The sequence below is a fragment of the Ochotona princeps genome, chromosome 6 (assembly GCF_030435755.1).
Source record: "Ochotona princeps isolate mOchPri1 chromosome 6, mOchPri1.hap1, whole genome shotgun sequence".
Taxonomy (NCBI): Eukaryota; Metazoa; Chordata; class Mammalia; order Lagomorpha; family Ochotonidae; genus Ochotona; species Ochotona princeps.
In genome coordinates this window covers 4780854-4801100 of record NC_080837.1, presented here as the reverse complement: position 1 = coordinate 4801100, position 20247 = coordinate 4780854, and the positions used below count along the sequence as shown (strand labels likewise).

General features: G+C 41.8%; 1 protein-coding gene and 2 pseudogenes across 2 annotated transcripts in view; all 3 read right to left on the bottom strand.

The window, feature by feature from the left end:
- The window catches only part of PEAK1 (pseudopodium enriched atypical kinase 1), a 313213-nt gene that overhangs the window by 257638 nt on the left and 35328 nt on the right, over positions 1-20247 (bottom strand). The gene's annotated exons all lie outside the window — the stretch shown is intronic.
- On the bottom strand, positions 15284-16001 carry LOC131480437 (elongation factor 1-alpha 1-like; annotated as a pseudogene).
- Positions 15994-20247, bottom strand: part of LOC101527004 (elongation factor 1-alpha 1-like) — a 39256-nt pseudogene continuing 35002 nt past the window's right edge.

Sequence of the window (20247 nt, the reverse complement as noted above, 5' to 3'; positions counted from 1 at the left end):
AATATTGATTAACTTGATAATGGTGGTTCATTAAAACTCGCCAAACTATACTGTTACATGCACACAAATCACATCCTACTGGGGCAAGTGTGAGGTGCAAGTGGTAGGTGCCTGGGACACCCACATCCCACGTGGAGTGCCTGGGTTCAGGTCCCAGCTCCACACCAGCTTCCTGCTAATGCACACTCTCAGAGGCGACAGGTGAGGATTCAAGTACTTGCATCCCTGCCACTCACATGGAAAGAATGGGTGAGTTCTGACTGCTGGATGTCATTTTGCTAAGCACTGGCTGCTGTAAGGATCTGGGGAACGAATGGGTAGGTGAGACTTGCATTTCTGCCTTCATCTAAAAACAAATAATATCTTGAAATAGGCATTGTGGCACAGTGGCTTAAATCACTGTTGGTAGCTTCCTGCCGCTGCACCTAAGAGGCAGCAGGTGATAGCCCAAAAACCTGGGCTCCTGTCGCCCACTAGGGAGACCCTGATGGAGTTCTGGCTTGTGAGTTCGGCATGGCCCAGCCCAAACTGTTTATGCACTAGTGTGGCTGGGGGGAGTGGTGAATCAGTAGATGTTAGACCTTACACTGATTCTCCCTTTGTCAGACATTATGACTTTCAAATAAACGAACATTTTTAAAGCATTGTCTCTTGTAGCCGGCATTGTTTTCCAGCAAGATAAGCCACCACTTGTGATGCTGGCATCCAACATGTGCAACATCTAATAGGAGTCCCAGCTGCTCTACTTTAGATCCAGCTCCCTGTTAATGTACCTGGGACGGCAACAGAAGATGGCTCAAGTATTTTGGCCTCTGCCACTGCATGGGTGACCTGGATGAAATTCCAAGTTCCTAGCTTTGTCCTCAAATCAGCAGATAGAAGATCTCTTTCTCTGTGTCTCTGTAATTCTTTCATATAAATATCTTTTTTTATTAAAAAATATGTACTGCGGGTGGAGAAGAAGGGTGGAGAAGAAGGACAATAATTTATTGAGCTATCTAACTGGAAAGCCCCCATAAGCTTTTCTAAGGAATTCTCTATAAGCAAGGGAGGGTAGGGGAAAGAGAAAGTATTTTATTTCTAAAGGAGCAAAAAGGAGCTGATATTGTGGTTCTGCAGTTTAAGCTGCTGCCCATGATGGCACCTGTGTGTCAGCTTCCCATGCCTGTTACTAAACCTCTGATACAGCTCGCCAAGGCACCTAGGAAGGCAGCAGAAGATGGCTGGAGTGCTTGGGCTCTGGCACCCCTAAGGACAACCCAGAGGGAGTTTTGGGCTCCTGGATTCGGGTTCCTGCAGCGCCAGTCACTCTGGCCATTGCATCCATTTGGGGAGTGAATCAGAAGATGAAAGAGCTCTCTACTTCTCTCTCTCTCTCTTTCTCTTTCTCTCTCTCTGTAACTCTGCCTTTCAAAAATAATCCTTAAAAATGTTATAAAACATTAAAATGTCTTACCAATTTTGAAAGTAAAATACAATTTAGCTAATGATAAGTTCACCTACTAAAAATATTTAATTATTAGAAATATATATAATGTTGATAGTATGTTACCATGCTTAAAGACTGTACAGATATTTCTCCCTAGGCCTATCCTTTCAAAATAAATAAGCACGCATTTTTGTTATTTGGTCATACTTTACTGAGAATCAGAGCCTGAAGCCTAAAATCTGCCTGAGGGTTTAATAATTTATTCACCCAGTATTGATCGCATACCTCCATGTACAAACAGCGCTCTGAGTAGTGGAGGGATGCTGTCGCACTTGGGCATGCCTCCCCAGGGCTCGGCTAGAGGTGCCTTTCAAATGATCGATGCGGTCAATGAATGTGCAGGCATCAACAATCATCTGCAAACCACATCTGCTTGGAATCTTTACGCTAACGAGTGACAGGTTGTGACCAGGAGCTACGCCTTAACTGTTTATTATTTGTCCTCCTCATCTTGGGGAAAACAAGCTTCAGATGGCCACAGTGTTTATTACTGAATGTGAATATCCATTTTAAGAGCAAGCGTGTCAGACAAGGCCAAACAGATCAAAAGCAAGGAAAAGCTCCCCATCTTCTGGTTCATTCCCACATGCCTTCAACAATCGGGACAGTGTCAAGAGCCAAGCTAGGAGCTCAACTATCTGGGCCGTCACTGCTGATTTCCCAGGATTTGCATTGGTGGGAAGGTGGAGCCACAAGCCAGAGCCACACACCAAACCAAGTTCTCCAGGGTTGGGCACTGCAGCAGAGCAGGGTAAGTCACCATTTGGGATACTTGTATTCTGACTCAGGTTCCCAGCTGGAGTCCCAAGTACTTTCCCCCTTATAATCCAGCTCCACGGTAAAATGTCCAGGAAGCAACAGATGATAAGCCCCTGTCATCCATGTGGGAAACCTGGCTGGATTTCCTGGCTCCTGGCATCAGCCCTTGGGGCAGCAGTAACTCAGGGACTAAGCCAGCAAATAGATCTCTCTCTATCACTCTGCATGGAAAAAAAAAAATTACTCCAATTTGGGATGTAAGCATCTTAACTCCTAGGCTCAATGTCCACCCCGTATCATATAATCTGAATGCACAGCCAAGTGTGTGTGTTTATAAGACTTGTATGCATAATCACTCATTTAAAATTTTTATGAGTTTTGAGTGTTTAAAAGGATGAAAGGTTTTACAACTATAAAAACGGTTCAAGTATTTAAAAACTCCAAGTATAAACGAAATGCAGAAAGTAATTAAATATGACAATGGAGACAACGCACTAAACAAGTACTGGATTAAGCAAACACACAGCAGATACTTACAATGAACAAGCTGTGATCAACAAGGCAAGCTACAGCTCGGGGGGTGTTTGTCTCAGCAGCAAGTGGGGGCAATTCAAGATACCCGGGGACAAGTTGCCAAGAGAACTGATACCTCATGCTAGCAAAGTCTGAGACACTTTGTGTTACTGCAGGGACTAGAAGCGGATTCAAAAAGTCTGGTCAAATGAATTAAAAGCCTGTGAATTTTCCATGAATTTTTTGAAGCTCGTTTATACATGTGAAGCAAAAGAGAGAGAGAGAGAGAGAGAGAGAGAATCTGAAGAAGTTCAGAAATGATTTTAAACCGCTGAGGTCTGAGATGAAATCACTGCATTCAACTACAACCAGGCATGCTGCTTTCTCAGGTTTGACGTTTGCACCTTATATATCATATTCAGTGTGAAGTCACGGTATGGTTAACAAAGGCGAAAAAAGTAGTCTCGGACATAAGGGAGATTCCAGGTCACTTAGAAATGGAAGATAATTTGACACACCAAAATATCAAGACTGCATGAGAGGGAATGGAGAGCTGTGAGGAAGTACAGGTTGGGTATCCCCTATCTGGTATCCTTGGGATTAGAACTATTTCAGATTTGAAATATTCACAGACTTCACTGATTGATCATCTATCCCCAATTCAAACATTTAATCATTGGAGATGCTCCAAAATCTCCAACTTTGAAGTTCATATTAGCTGATTAGAGATGCTCAACCTGTATTAACTTTTTTTTAAGAATTTATTTTTATTGGAAAGGTAGATATATAGAGAGGAGGAGAGACAGAGCGGAAGATCATCTGTCCAATGGTTCATGCTCACAAGCGGCTGCAAGGGCTGGAGCTGAGCCAATCTGAAGCCAGGAGCCCAGAGCCTCTTCTGGATCTCCCACGCAGGTGCAGGGTCCCAAGGCTTTGGGCCATCCTTGACTCTTTTCCCAGGCCACCAGCAGAGAACTGGATGGGAAGCGGGGTTGCTGAGATTAGAACCAGCACCCATAGGGATCTTGGCGCATTCAAGTCAAGGACTTTAGTCACTAGGCTACCATGCTGGGCCCTGTATTAGCGTCTTAAGCCCTTAGGAAACATCACTCATTGGTAGTCAGTGAAGACAGAAAGACGGAAACACACCATCACCAGCTGATGTTGATTTCTAATTCTGGACACCTCAAGGTTTGGTCATGCATTGCAATCAACACATCAGCAAATCAACTATAATCTAGGCCCCAAATGTAATTTATGGCCTTTATTCTTGCGGGGAGGAGGAGTGTGGTCCTGAAGCTAAGACTATAGGCAAACAAACAACATGTGCAGAAGCAGAGGAAGATCTTCCGTCTGATGATTCACTCTTTAAGTGGTCACACAGCTTGACATAGTTACTACTCAGCCATCACAAAGGGAAATCTACTGGCCTCAGAACTACATAATCTGTAATGGATGAAACGGCTCTCAACCGTGGCTCTGGTCTGAGATTTATGGACCACCCCTCCTCCTCGGGGTGTTACAAAGGAAGTGAACAAGGACTATTCTAGTCTTCCAAGTCTATTGTCAACTGGTGCAGTCATAGCGCTGTCCCCTCTTTCCTTGAATGAAGTAATCTGAGAGAAAAGAAGTTCAGTGAACTCTGCTTAACTCTCAACTCAGGCCGTTCTACATGCAGCTGGTTGCTAATCTTCTTTTGATCAGCTTGGTGCTAAGGGTCATTTCCTATTTTCCCTCTCAATTCTACTCACAAATTCTCCAAATGAAGTTTGGAGTTAACCAATCTACTGAGCATTTCTGAAGAAGCACCTTGTTCTTTTTATCCTGAGGACCTTGGTATATGCAGTTTCTCTCCTACAAACAAGCTTTTTCTTCTTCATTTATTCAAATCCTTAGCATCGCTCAAGAGCCAATTCAATATCCATGACGCCTTCTAGAAGTCTATGACACAACAGAGAGCAACTAATGTTACATACAGAAAAAAAAAGTTTCAGAAAAAAAAATCCAAAGTCTAACAAAATCATATAGAAATTATAAGGAACAAAGTACCACATGGGGAAATGTTTAGGCAAGACTTTGGAAAAGCCTTTAAGATGTGAAAGGACACGGGCTGAGCACCGTGGCCCAGCGGCTAAATTCCTCGCCTTGAACACACCAGGATCCCATATGGGCACCAGTTCTAATCCCGGCAGCTTCACTTCCCATCCAGCTCCCTGCTTGTGGCCTGAGAAAGCAGTCGAGGACGGCCCAAAGCTTTAGGACCATGCACCTGCATGGGAGGCCTGGAGGAGTTCCTGGCTCCTGGCTTCAGACTGGCGCAGCACTGGCCCGTTGCAGTCACTTGGGGAGTGAATCATTGGACGTAAGATCTTCCTCCCTGTCTCTCCTCCTCTCTGTACATCTGCCTTTCCAATAAAAATAAATAAATCTTTAGGGAAAAAAAAGATGTGAAAGGACAGACAGAACAGGCATATTCTTGGTGGCAGAAATGGAATGACCCAAAAGTCAATACTGTGGCCTAACATAAAGCTGCCATTTGCAATGTTGGCATCCCATACAGGTGCCGTTCACATCTCTGTTGCTCCACTTCCATTACAACTCCCTGCTAACGGCCTGGGAAAAGCAGTAGTGCTTGGGGCCCTCCCACCCATGTGGGAGACCTCAGAGAAGATCCTGGCTTCAACTTGTCTCAGCACTGGCCATTTCAGTCACTTGGGGAGTGAACAAGTGGATGGAAGACTGACTCTCTCCCTACCTTCCTCTCTGTCCCTCCCTGCCCCTCTCTCTCTGACTCTGGCTTTCAAATGAATGTTAAAAAGAAAGAAAAGAGAAAACTGGAATGAATCAAGGTATAAAATAAGCAATTTGCTGCAACAGTCTTACCATCCTTTTCTTTCCCTATATTTAGGTCTAACCAAAAGACAGAATGTTCTTAATTTCTTTTTAAAAAGTTCTTCTTAAAATTTTTTATTAAGGGATGAACCCCCATGCTGATAAAGCTACATCATGGAAAATGAGTTTCAGAGTGGAGGCTGAGGCAGGGGTGGGGAAACAGAAAGAAATCTTCCATTTGTTATTTCATTGCCCAGATAGTCGCTATGGCTGGGACATTGCCAGGCCAATGTCAGGAGCTTCTTCCAATCTCCCTAGGGGCCCAGGCATTTGGGTCATCCTCCCTTGCTTTCCAAGGCCATTAGCAAGCTATTATTTGAAAGCTATCTTTGAAATAAACCATGTGTTCACAAGGGACTCAGATCTGCACCACAGCCTTTGTTGGAAAACACACACATAAACAGCCCTTCAAAACATTTTTACTAAATATAGCACAAAGGAGAAAAATTACATAACATGCTACTCAGAAAAACTGCTGCTGTTCACCTTTGTATTCCTAGCACAGAATGCAGGCTTTCAACTCATTCATTGGACTCAATTATCAAAGAAGCAAAGCCTCTCAGTCTCCAATATGCCTTCACCGTTTCAAAGGTGTGAGTTGTCAACTCTGGCAATAAAAGTAGAACTTCTGCCACCACAAATGCTTGACATATTTGAAGAGCTCTCTGAAAATGAGAAGAGATAGCCAGAGATATGTTTCCTAATTCCACAAGTAGAAGATGCATTGTTTCACTGTTGTCACCATGCTATATTTAGACGCCTCTGAATTAAATTATTCTAGCATGGACAAATACAACCTTCAAGGAGTCCACATACTTGCTCCTGTCAATATGGAAACAAAAGCTGCTATTCCGATAAAGGATGACAGGCAACAGGAATCTGACAGGCCAGTAATTTACTGCATTTTCCGCACATTTGAATTTGTAGGCCTCCATAGCCATTAAGCAAAATTAGTTTCATGATGTCAGCCAGAAAGCCTCATGGGCAACAGTTTCATGTCATTAAAAAAAAAAAAAAGAAAGAAAAAGACCTACCTTCCGCAATCTAAATCTGTGTTTTCTCATTAGAAGCCTCGCAACGAATGGGAAGCAATGCTTTAATTGGACTCTCGCTCGGCTGGTGTGCAGCACAGCCCTGAACTACATTCTTCCATGTCTGAAATCATTCAGATATACCAGCAAAGACTGAGTAGCAGACAAACTAGCAGTTCTCTAGCAAGCAATGGAGCACTCTCAAACACACAAATGTGATCTTAATGCATATTTATCCTATTGAGAAAAGCAAATTATCAGGGAGTGGCATCTTCATCTTCCACTGCTTCCAAGTAGTAACCTCAGAATCTCAATCCCTGAGTCTTCGCAAATGCTAAATATATATCCCTCTTCTTTAGTCACACTTGAGATTGATTGATTAATTTTGCTATGTAAAAGGCACAATGGCAGAGAGAGAGCACGAGCGATGCTGAGAATGCTCTACCTTCACTCACCAAATGGAGACAACAACCCAAGTCAGGCCAGACTGAAGCCAAGAGCCAGGATTTCCATCCCGGTGTCCCCAGAAGGTGGTTGTATCCCAAATGCTTGGGCCATTTTGATCTGCTTTTCCAGGTCCTTACTTAGCAGGGAGCTGGATTAGAAGCAGAACAGTAGAGACTTGACCAGGTATTCTGATATGGAATGCTGGCCAGGCAAGTCATTTAACTCTCTCTACCCCAACATATACATCCCCACTCACCCCTCCTTCCTTACTTAGAATCTCTTCCACAAAGCAATCTGATTAATTCCTTTAAAAAATTATTATTTAAAAGGCAGAGAGAAGGAAAGACAAAGATTTTACACCCACTGGTTCACTCCCCAAACAGTCACAACAGCTGGTGCTAAATCAATCCAAAACCAGGAGCTTCTTCTGGATCTCCCACATAGGGGCAGAAGCCCAAGGACTTGAGCCATCTTCTGCTGCTTTTCCAGTCCATAAACTGTGAGCCAGATAAGAAGCGAAGCAGTCGGGACATGAACCAGCACCCTATGGGATGCTGGCATTGCAGTTGGATGATCAGTGTTCTATGCCACTGCGTCAGTTCCTACCTCGCAAACTCCTATTCGTTAAAAGAAGTCTAACCTGCTTTTCCCAAACATAACTTAGGTAATGCTTGCATTACATATTATCTATGCATTCTGATTATGTACTTCTCGAGCCTGGTAATAACTTGCTTCTTTTGGTCACAAATAAGCTCTCTGTGTACACTGATCACCTCTTGGCACAACACATACTCAGCAGGTACACACCAGCACAGCAGGGCACGGCACAGCATGGTATAGCCCAAGGGTGACACTTACGTACCAGAGGACTTTGTGATGTAATGTGGTAAAGAGTCCCAACAGCATCAGCCCTAAGGTGCTTGCTGAAGGCCCATTCTCCCACCTCCCCAGCACAATCCAGCAACTAGAGCAGGCTGGCTGGCATGACGGACAGGTCCGCTAAAACCCAGCTCACCTGAGTGATTGCTGCCTGGGCTGTGCTGACTGGTAAAAATACAGAGGCTCATACTTGCCTCCACATATCCAAAGTCTGGGGTGCGCCTAGCTTCAAGAGCTATAATTGTCAAAATGATGAGTGAACAACCACCATTCCAATCACTGGTCCAAGGTCACCGGGGAAAATCATGATCAAATTGACAAGAAAAACTCAGTACTTCAGAGAAAATGTGTCAAGCCAGTCTCCCTTTTGCTTATTTTCAAGTTCTGATTAAACAAACGTGTAAGCATGTGCATAAGCTGATGCGGGCAACAGACTGTGCCGGACCCTGTACTGGCAAGCACACACAAGAATCAGGTCTGGGATCATCTCAGATGAAGTTTCTTTGGAGATCCCTCTGACTGAACTGCTGATCTCAGAACTCCAACCATGAAGAGACTATGTCAGCCAGTAGATTCTGAATAGGTTTCATCATGACTGGAATAGCGAGACTAGCAGCAATTCAGAACTACTGAACTATTAAAACTGCTTAAGCAGGACCCTAGGAGCGGGCCTCACATCGGGGACCTGGGATAGGTGGGAGGATGGGTGGGAGGCTGGGTGGGAGGCTGGGTGGGGTTTTTCCCTTTGTTTCTCCCCTGACCCCAGATACAGGGGGAAAAACGATGGTATTAGTATTGAAACAACGGTATTACTCACTTTCCTGTAGCCCTTGACCCTCTGTACCCAAATCAACTAAGTAAGATTATTAAACTAAACAAATAAATAAACAAACAAACATGTAACTTGACCATGTGGACAAAAATCTCTGATGTGACAGTTTATGGAGCATAAAACTCAAGTACAAGTATTATTTTATGTTTTTAAGCAAAATTTTTAAAAAAAGGTTCCCTCCTAACAACATAAATGGGGGATTGCTAAACATTAGTGAGTGCCTTGGGCAGGAAGACGGGTACTGCTGCTGAGGAACAGGCTGATTAATTCAACTGAAGAAGAGAAGGCAAGAATGAGAAGAGTCGGTTAATTATAAACGACATGTCTAATTACAGATTTTGCTGGGGGCTCCAGGTACTTCTAATTAGTTTCACTTGGTATATTAATTATAAATAGAACACCATGAGCATTTTCCAGTCAGGAACTGAGTACGTAAAATCAAAGTTTAAGTTATCTTTACAATTTAACAATTAGGTGTTCAAAAATGTATGATCATTATTTTGAAAGTCATCAATAAAATATATAATCACATTAAAACAGAGTTGCTAAGATTAATATGGTGGTGACAGAATCTTCTTACAAGACAATCCATAAGGGAAGAAACACGTAGCTATGTAGCTTAGATATTAATTCTGAACACACCAGTGGTGACACAACAATCTTCTCAGGCTACTTGCTTTCTGGGACAAATACCATCTTTCAATCATGCTGTAGGCAGCTGCAGGGAGCCCTAAGATGAAAATGTTAGATATGAAACAGGAAGGGAAGAAGAGTAGCAAAGGAAGCCTATCTAATTACAACTGTCCTATTAATCTAACATCAATCACTAGAAAAACAATGCTGGGCTCTAATCACTCTAAGGGAAAATTCCAGAAGATTCCAAAAATCTCAAATTAGCACCATGAGTTTATGCAGGACAAATTAAGATCATCCTGAATTTCTCATGTGCTCACCAGATTAAAAATTGAAGAGAGTTTAGAACATGACATATTTCAATAAAACATTTACATAATTGCAGATCAAAATCTGATTTATGTACATGATCTTAACTAGCAGCACCATCATATCAATTTAGACAAAATGTACATAAAGAATAGATAAGTAACAGTAAACCACTGTTCATTGAGTACCTAAATACAATTAGGTTTAATAATCCTAGGACCACAGAATTAACAAATATGGAGAGGCAGGGTTCGGCTAGGTGGTTAAGGCACAGTTTGGGATGCACACGTCACTTATCAGAACGCCTAGGTTGGAGTCCCAGTTCAACTCTAACTTCAGCTTCCTACTAACACACATTCCAACAGGAAACAGGTGAGGACTCAAGGATGTGGGTCGCTGCCACTCATGTTTGAGGCCTACTGTAAGTTCCTGGGTCCTAGCTTTGGGCTGGTCCAGCCCCAGCTCTTGTGACTTTTGGGAGTGAGCCCTTCTCTATCATTACATTTTTCAAATAAAATCATCAACATATGTCATGTCCTGGCTCCACTTCCAGTTCGACCTCTTACTGATGTGTATCTGGGCATCATCAGATGACAGCTCAGGCATATGGTCTCTGACATCCATGTGGGAGACTCCAGAGTGAGTTCCTAGCTCCAAAGCATTTGGGAAGTCAATCAGCAGATGGAAGATCTCTCTACTTCAAGTGAATAAAAAGTAATCAATTAAAAATAAAAGATAATGAAAGTTTTCCAGGAACTTTTTAACGACTCATGTTCTATGCCAAACAGAATGCTAGGTCCTTTACATAACTGTTCATCTTTCCCAGCTATTTTACAATGTGGATAGTCTACCTTACTGACGATAAATTCATGTTGGAAGAAACCTTGTCAAAATCACTAGGGAGTGAAAGTACAGAATCAAACCCCATGGCTCACTTCTCCACAGCCCTCTGTGCTGGCCACTATGCCCATCAACTGACCAGAGAGCTTAGCCAGGAGACTTGGCACAGATTTCCCCTGGCATATTAATTGTAAGACCTGGGAAGAAAGAACTAAGGGAAGAGCTGGTTTTTCTCCCACGTTCCTTTTCATTTAACACATACAGCATGGGTAACTGAAATGTGGGAAGCCAAAATCTGAATGTCCCAAATCCAAAACTTTCTGAGGCCCCATGTGATATCACAAATGAAAAATTCCACACTTGACTGGGTCCCTGACAGGAGTCACACTAGAAATACAGCGTTGCCTTCAGACCATGGTGTAAAAGAAACACACACTAATTCCATGTTCAGACTTGATTACCATTGCCAACATATTGTATTATGCATATCAACTATTCCAAACTGAAAGAAAAAAAATTCAAAATACTTCTGGTACTGAACATTTCAAGTAACAGAGTTCAACCCAAAGTACTTGCTCTTGAGATGTTACAAACAAAGCTTCTGAAAACACCTTCTCAGGAAGAAATCTCCTCCTCATATTGTGCCAAGACAATCACCTTTCTCCTAAGAGAAGGTCTTGATTATCCAAAATGACATCTTTCCCTCTCCTGAAAAGCCACTCTCTGGAACCATTTTCTGTCTCTTATTTCCACAGCCTATCTTGAGAACCAATCTTTCCATTTTTACTGGCATTCTGAAGTAAATATTACTGTTGCATCAACACAGTAAACATTTTTGAGTTGTTTATGACACACAGGAATCATGACACAGCAAGAAGACACTTTCCATTTCCACACAGGTATCCTTTACAAAGACAACATTTTGAAGACATTGCTCCATGAGTTTCTACCTCTGTATTTTTCAGAAACCATACCGTTAACAAAAGTCGTATCATTTACAATTCTCACCCTGTTTGTAAAATGTTGGAATAACAATTTCTCATCTACCGTAATACCTGCTCTCTAAAATATCATGCTCGCAAACCATTTTCTTGAAAAGCTCACAGAGGAGAAGGGTGCAGGAGAAGAAGGGACAAAAAATAAGAGACTGATTTTCCATTCACTGGTTCACTTTCCAAATGACTTTGCAACAAGCAACAAACAGGGCTGGGCTAGGCTGAAGCCAGGAGCACAGACCCTAATCTAGGTATTCCACATGAATGTCACAGACACAATTACTTAAGCCACCAACCTGCTGCTTCCCAGAGTGGGCACTGGTTGGACTGGAAATAGAAGCACCACTAAAACCAGGTCTTCTGATACAGGCATCCCAGGGGGTGTCTCTGTCAATCAATCAAATGCTCACCCCTCCACAAGCATTTTATACTGCAACTTCTTCATTTGATTTAGTAGAATTCACTCCATTTGGACACTTAAAGACCCTTCAAAGGACATGCACTGCACAAGCACCAGTTCCGGTCCCCGCTGTTCCACTTCCCATTCAGCTCCCTGTTTGTGACCCAGGAAAAGCAACGGAGGATGGCCCAAGCCCTTGGGACCCTGCACTCCTGTGGGAGATGTAGAGGAAGCTCCTGGCTTCAGATAGACTTAGTTGCAGCTGTTATGGCCATCTTGAGAGTGAACCAGCAGATGGAAGGTCCATCTCTCTCTGTCTCCCCTCTATATAAATCTTTCAAATATAAACAAAAAAACTGGATTTTTATCTAGCATGGCAATGCCTATGTGACTGGATGGGGTGTCTTCCTTTACCTATTATCCATTATACCAAATGGGCCTAATTTAATAATTTTAAAAGGAAAAAAACACTGCCTGTCATGTTTCCTAGAATTGCACTTCTAAGAACTGTACTGATTCTGGATATCACTACTATGTACAGCCCAATAAAATGTTAGCACATGATTTGTAATTCTAATTTTATGAAGTTTTTCATTTCTTTAGCAAATTATTAAAGATGATCGCCCTGGGGTGGGCACTGTGGTATAGTGGGTTAAGCTGTCACTTTGAAACACCTATAATCCCATATATGACAATACTGGTTGCAGTCCCAGTACCTTTAATTTCCTTTTGTTTTTTCTTTTCTTAAAAAAAATTGCTTTATTTATTTATTTTTTATTGAAAAGGAAAGGCAGATATACAGAGAGAAGATATAGAAAGATGTTCCATCTGCTGATTTTCAAGTGCTAGGGCTGAGCTGATCCAAAGCCAGGAGCTAAGAGCTTTTTCAGGTCTCCCACAGCTTTGGGCCATCTTCTACTGCCTTCCCAGGTCACAAGCAGGGAGCTGGAAGAGAAGTGAAGCAGTTGGGAAATGAACCAGTGCCACTACAGGACCCTGGTGCATGCAAGGCAAGGATTTAGCCAAGAAGCTATCACGACAGGCACAGTAGATTTAATTCCTATCTGGCTTCCTGCTAATGCACCAGGTGGTGGAAGATGGCTCAAGTGCTTGCTTGTCTGCCACACAGGTGTAAGCTCTGGATGGAGTTCTTCTGGTTTCTGGCTTCAGCTTGGCTCAGTTCTGGCTTTGTGATCTAGGGAACCAACAGATGGGAGATCTGTTTCTCTCTTTTTGTCATTCTACCTTTCCAAATAATATGGACAATATAAGTCATAAGCAAGGCTAAATCAAATGGTCCATGGAAAATCTTGCTTCTTATGGAGTCTGTAATTCAAGTCTGCCAGGAATCTTGATTTCAAGCCATTATCTATATATCACAAATCACATTTAATTAGAGTTCATTATTACATTTTAAAGTTATCAGAGAAATAAACAAAATCTTTCCTTTGCTGACGTTCTAATGCATTTTCAAGTCTATTCCACTATAAATTTGTAACAATAACATTTTCTGTCTTAGTGACTTTTGGAACACCAATACCACAGCATACTTATTTGCTGAAATAAATAAATCCTCTTAAACATCACATTGCCAATTCTCCTTGGCCCCAGAAAATAGGCATGTCAAAAATTCAGCTAGAAAACCAATAAATCAAGATACACATGAAATATTATTAAGCGGCCCTGAAGCCCAAATCTGGGTCAAACTACAAAAAAGACCCTCCATCTCTGCTCCCAAGGAGAATTCTGTTGATTCATTCACAAGCCATTCACCCAAAAGAAGTCATCACTGTGCCCCCGCCAAGCACAAGCATGTTTGTTGAGATGAACTGTGCAAATCCAGGCACTCTGCTTTCCCTACCTTTTACCTTTCCCTGATCTACAACAAACAACTGTAGCTTAGCTGAGACTGCCATTAATTCACTTGGTTATAAAGCACTAGCCCTGCTTAAATGCGACTTAAAAGTACTGCAGTCTTCTTAGCGGGATTACAAGTTATAATGGCAGTGAACCAAGTATGTTCAGTTAGGTAATAAGGAAGAAAGGCAATCTGCAATGGTGCTGAAAATCCTGGGTAATGCAAACATCTTCTCCAATGAAAGGAAAGTACTTGAGAACCCATATACTCCAAATGGAAGCAGGAAAGACTTGGGGGTATCCACAGTCACACAAGGAGTAAAAATATCTGTTAAGGACCCTCCAGCAGTCCCTGAATTAATAACATTCTCCCTGAAACAAAAAGTCCTAAGAGAACGTGAGCCACTTTTAAGGAGCCTCCTTGGAGAACATCAAGTAAAAAACTTCAAGTATTAAGGAACAATTAAGTCCAAAGAACACATCTAAAAATACACACATATCCCAAACTGCATCCTGACTCGACAAAAACAGACACCAAATACTCCGCAAACTCACGACTCTGTTTCTATATGAAAAAAATGGTATATATCTCCCCCACCTTCACTCGGCTTTGTTTTAATGGTCTCAAAATTCTGTCACAGATTGTTAGTCACGTTATTTCCACTAAAAAGTAGAGTGTGATGGGCAGAGCCGGGGAGAGATGCGATACTCATTGGTTCCAATAGAGGTCGGGGCTCAGAAGAGAACCAACCCAGGGGTTAAAACCATCAGCTGATCGGAGTGATGGACGGTGGCGGGCACTGTGCTTACTAGTAGTACATGTAGGAGCCTGGACTGGGAATGCCTCAAAGTTTTTTTTAGGGGGATTCCCCTGAACAAAATGGAGGAATCAAAGCATTAATCAGAAAAAGATGGAAGATGGAGTAGATGAATCAACCACCTCAGCTTTATGCTTGCAGCGGAAAACTGGACAAGGGGAAACCCTAAGACGGACTATGTCAATCAGTGGACTCTGCACCAGCCTCATCATACCTGGACTGTTGCTGATGATATGTTGGAGCTTCTAATTGATCGAGGTGATGCTCTGCTGGCTCTGCCTACAAACCTGAGAGGGCCTCCCTAAGAGGCCATTGAACTTGAACTGGACAAGTGGGATGCTGGACTCTGTATGGTGTAAACTTTTAATTAGGGAAGCTCAACGGAACTTGAGCTGTGGTTATGCATCAAGGTGAAGGAATTCATGATGGGGGAAGGGTTTGGGGTGAAGGGGGGGGGGAATCCCAGTCATGTAATGCAATGTAATTAATGAATAAATGAATATTAAAGAAAAAAAATAAAAAAAAAATAAATGTTGAATTTTATGGTACAAAAAAAAAAAAAAAGTATTTATTTTTTAAAACCAGTAACTTAAAACCACCAAATGATCCATTCTCCTTTATTTTTAAAGGTTTTAGGATGCACTGTAATCATTAACCAGACTTTTACTACTAAACTTACATGGTCAATGAAGACCAGCAGTTCTGAGACCATTTCTCCATCACTGGTTAATACTGGGGTGGCAGGTGTTAGGGATAATATTCATTTAGCCTTGTGAGTTTTCTGGGCAGACTTGGGGATCTTGCCGGCTCCAGCTGCCTTCTTGTTCCCTGCTTTGATCACCCCCCACAGTAACTGTCTGATTCATAACACAGAGAAGCTCAACATACAAGGGTTTGCCAGGAACTGTAATCAACAATGGCAGCACCATCAGATTTCAAGAATTCAGAGCCATCTCCCAGCTTCTCTTCAGAATGACAATCACTTGCAAGCAATGTGATTTGTGTGGCAATCCAGTACACGGACGTATCTAGAACAGATTTGACCTGGATGTTCAGGATGATCACCTGAGCAGTAAAACCAGCTGCTTCCAGTGGCTGGCTGTTTTTGCTGTCACCAGCAATGTTGCCACAGTGAACACCTTTCACAGACATGTTCCTGGCATTGAACCCCAAGTTGTCTCCCAGGAGATTCACTCAAAGCTTCCTGGTGCACTTCAGTTGTGATCTGCTTGGAACAAATGTTACTACCAGGCCAGGTCTTAAGAAAACCAGTCTCCAGTCTCCCATACCAGCAATTTTGTAGACATCTGTAAAGGCAGAGGCAAAGTCTTATCTACTTGTCTACGTGATGGGAGGATCCAGGCCTTTGGGCAATTTGGTTCCATCAAATTTGTCACTGCCATCTTTGCAGGTGACTTTCCATCCCTAGGACCACAGTGTGTTAGCACTCAGCTCCATGTTATCATCATTCCAACCAGTCACCGGCACAAATATGTCTATGTCAGGGTTATAGCTAGTTTTCTTAATGTGGGTGCTTACTTCCTTAATGATTTCCTCGCATCTCTTCTAGCTTTAAGGTGGCTCAGTGGAATCCATTTCGTTAACACTAACAATTAGTTGTTTCACATCCAGTGTGTAAGCCAGAAAGGAATGCTCGAGGATCTGTTGATTCTTAATGATAACGAGCTTCAAATTCTGCCTCACCAGCAGCAGCCAACATGGCTAAGATGTGCCTGTCATCATGTTATTTAATATACAAAACTCTATGTCCTGGGGCATCAATGATAGTCTAAGTAAAACTTGCTGGTCTCAAAGATCTCCACAATGGACACAATAGTGACATCATGGCTCATGCTCGGCTTTCAGTTCAGTCACGACCCAGGAGAGTTTGAAGGAGCCCTTTCCTATCTCAGCAGCCTCCTTGAATTACTCAGTGCTCCTTTTGTTGATGTCACTACATGTGTAGACCACATGGCCACTGTAATGGACTTGGCCAGATTTATGTGTCCAATGATGACATGTTGATGGGAGATTTTTTCCTTTCTATTTTGGCTTTTATTTAGGGGTGGTCTTCACAACACTTGTGTTCTGACAGGAAATCCATTAGTAAAATGGGTTAGACTAAATGCCCATCAGCAGAGGATTGGATAAAAAAGCTATGGTTCATCTACTCCATGGAATACTACTCAGCTATTAAAAAAAAACAAAATGCAGTTCTTTGTGGCCAAATGGGCCAAACTGGAAACCATAATGCTAAGGGAAATGAGCCAATCCCAAAAGGTTAAATACCACATGTTTGCCTTAATTTAAGATGATATGATGCTATATGTATGTTATGTTATGTATGTTATATGTTGTGTATAAACTAAAATTGAAATGTCAATGAGGTGGTCACAGAAGGTGGTTAAGAACTCGCATTTACTTTTAACATATTGATTACTCATTACTATGCCAATTAATTCCATAATGATGTAAATTTTTGCTGATGGTATGTTGGAGCTTTTAATTGATCGGGATGATACTCTGATGGCTCTGTCTTCAGACCAGAGAGGGTATACCTAAGAAGCCGTTGAACTTGACTGGACAATAAGATGCTGGACTCCATGTTTGGTATATGCTTGCAATGGGGGAATCTCAACTGAACTTGAACTGTGGTTATGCAACAAGGTGGAGGAATCCACCATGGTAGGAGGGTTTGGGGAGGGGGGGGAGAATCCAAGTACCTATGAAACTGTGTCACATAATACAATGTAATTAATGAATTAAAAATAATAAAAAAAAGAAAAAATGGGTTAGACTATATTCTAATTAGACATACAAGCAGGAACTTCAAGTATCTCATGGAAAAACTGAATTGAAATATAAGTTTAGTGTTGTGGTAATTCTTAAAATTCATGTATATAAGGGGTCTTCAAAAATCTGTGAAAATGTGTATTATGAAATTTTGGATCTCAAAATTATTCTACATCAAAATAGATTTAACTTTTAATTTCATTTCCCACACACGCTTTTTTTAATATCCTCATACTAAGCCAAATTCCCCGATATCCAACATACGCAGATGCACGGGCTCCCTGTGATTGTTCTAGAAGCGTATATTTAGAATTGAGAATGTGTGTCTGCCAACTTGGGGGAGAAGAGACCCAACCAACACTACATATGGATCCAATAGAGATCTTTGGAAGATTGGTTAGACCCTAAATCTATTTTTTTTTTAAAGATTTATCTTTATTACAAACTCAGATATACAGAGAGGAGGAGAGAAAGAGAGGAAGATCTTCCATCTGATGATTCACTCCCCAAGTGAGCCACAACAGGCCAGTGCACGCCGATCCAATGCCAGGAGCCTGGAACCTCTTCCAGGTCTCCCACGTGGGTACAGTGTCCCAGTGCATTGGGCCGTCTTCGACTGCTTTCCCAGGCCACAAGCAGGGAGCTGGATGGGAAGTGGAGCTGCCGGGATTAGAACCGGCGACCATATGGGATCCTGGGGCGTTCAAGGCGAGGACTTTAGCCACTAGGCCACGACGCCGGGCCCTAGACCCTAAATCTTCATAAGAGATTTAATCAAACTTGGAAAGAGTCAAGAAGCCCTTAAAAAGGAAACTTTCCCATTTACAGCAGCACTTGCCAAGCAGATACCAAAATTAAACGCTGCTTCACTACAATGGGGCATTTGTTAACCAATCATACGCAAATCTATGCTTCTGATCTAAAATGCTGCTTTTGAATCCTTAGTGGAGATAACTGCTACTTACACTCCCACGCCTGATCTACTCCTGTACTAAAAGTCATATTTTCTTCATTTACAATTAGTTTCTTTACTATATTTCCTTGCTTTGCAAATAAACTCAGCTTTGTTTCACCTTGATTTTTTTTTTTCATCTCCAATGTTAAATTGTCATACTGACTTTTCAAGAATATTTTGTATCTCCTTTTCCTCCACTGAAAGCAAATCAATTCTGGCCCAGATAGAACTATTCAATCGCATGACTATCCTAGCAAGAAGTAATATAGGCTGGGAAAGCTCCTATGCCTGATTGATGGTTAGGTCATGCCACTGATGCACCTGTAAACCTGCCAAACAGTTGTAATCACCATCTCAGCAGAACAGCAGTCCTCAGAGGACTGAATAGTGGTGCTGATTGCTGCAGTGTTGGCAGGAAAGACATAAATGCTTTCAAAGGCAAGATTTCTTTTTATTCTTCTTTTAATATACATGATATGATAATAAGCTTATCAGTTACATTGTCAACTATCAAGGAGATAAACAAAAATCTTTTAAGGAATTATTTGTCCCTCAAAGACAGCCATCCCCGAACTTGCCAGGTAGGTAGGTGTGTTGATAGAAAACTCTAGCATATCACTTTCATCGACTTACTCTTCGGATAACTTCAAAGTGAAAGGTATTTGCCAAGTTTAAAAAAAAAAAATTCAACTTAGACAATACAGATTAATATGCGTCACCTCATGCAATCAGACTGAACTCCTTGGCACATGTCCAGTTTCCCTTTTCCTATACACAGACATTTTGCAGAACGCAAACAGTAAACAGGTACTGTAAAATTCCAAATAAGGCTGGCTGAAAATTAGTACTGAAATGACATGACAAGAGAATCTAGGACTGTAGCTATGAGACAATGGAAGCAAAATCAACTAGACATGAGATGACATGGGTCCATGTAGAATAAGGAAATGGGTTTTAGGAGTAACAAAGAGCTGAATCTGACCTTATCAACAGACATCACCTTTCTATTATGATTTCAGTTTATCTAGAATCCGGTGGGTGCAAGTAATTGTTTTCCTAATTTACTGACACAAGGCAGGAGACATTAACAGTTCACCTGTGAGGCACAGGGTCATCTTTACCTAAGCAGGCCACAGAGTGCCTGAATGAGACCCCCAGGACATCATCCTTTTCAATTACAGCACTCTCCTCTCCCAGCATCTCCTCCCAAAATACCCTACGAAGAGCAATTTCAGAAGTACTTATTTAGCCACCATTGCTGCCTTGATGGAAATTAGCCTGCTTGCCTGCGTTCTCCAGACGCACCCAAACCCACTCCCACCACCCCCACTTTAATAAAAATGGCCAACGCAGAAGTAAGGTTTCAGAGTCTAATTTTATCTGACCTGAAAGTGAGATCAAAACAGATTAGATGTTTTGCCCAAATTAGTTACAAAACCAGAATCAAAGCCAAGTGCTTTAAACTCCTAATGTCAGAGCTTTAAGATGATAACCTTCCTATTTTCTCTATCCTTGGATACAACATACCTAAAAAATAGTTACAGAATTTTTCTTCAGTCTCAGACATTTCAAGGTAGCCTATATTCCTCCTCCCCAACACACATCTTTTTCTTTCCTTCCTTTTTTTTTTTTTTAATTTAGAGAAGCAGGAGTAGTTAATTAAAAATAAAAAAAAACCCAGCTAATACACCAAAAGGGCTAAGAGCTGAGGCTTTCCTCAGGGACTCCATTGTCCTCCACTGCAGTATTCTGACAGGACAGCCTGGTAGATGAGGCCTTCATTTTTCAAACCCAACAACGCTCTC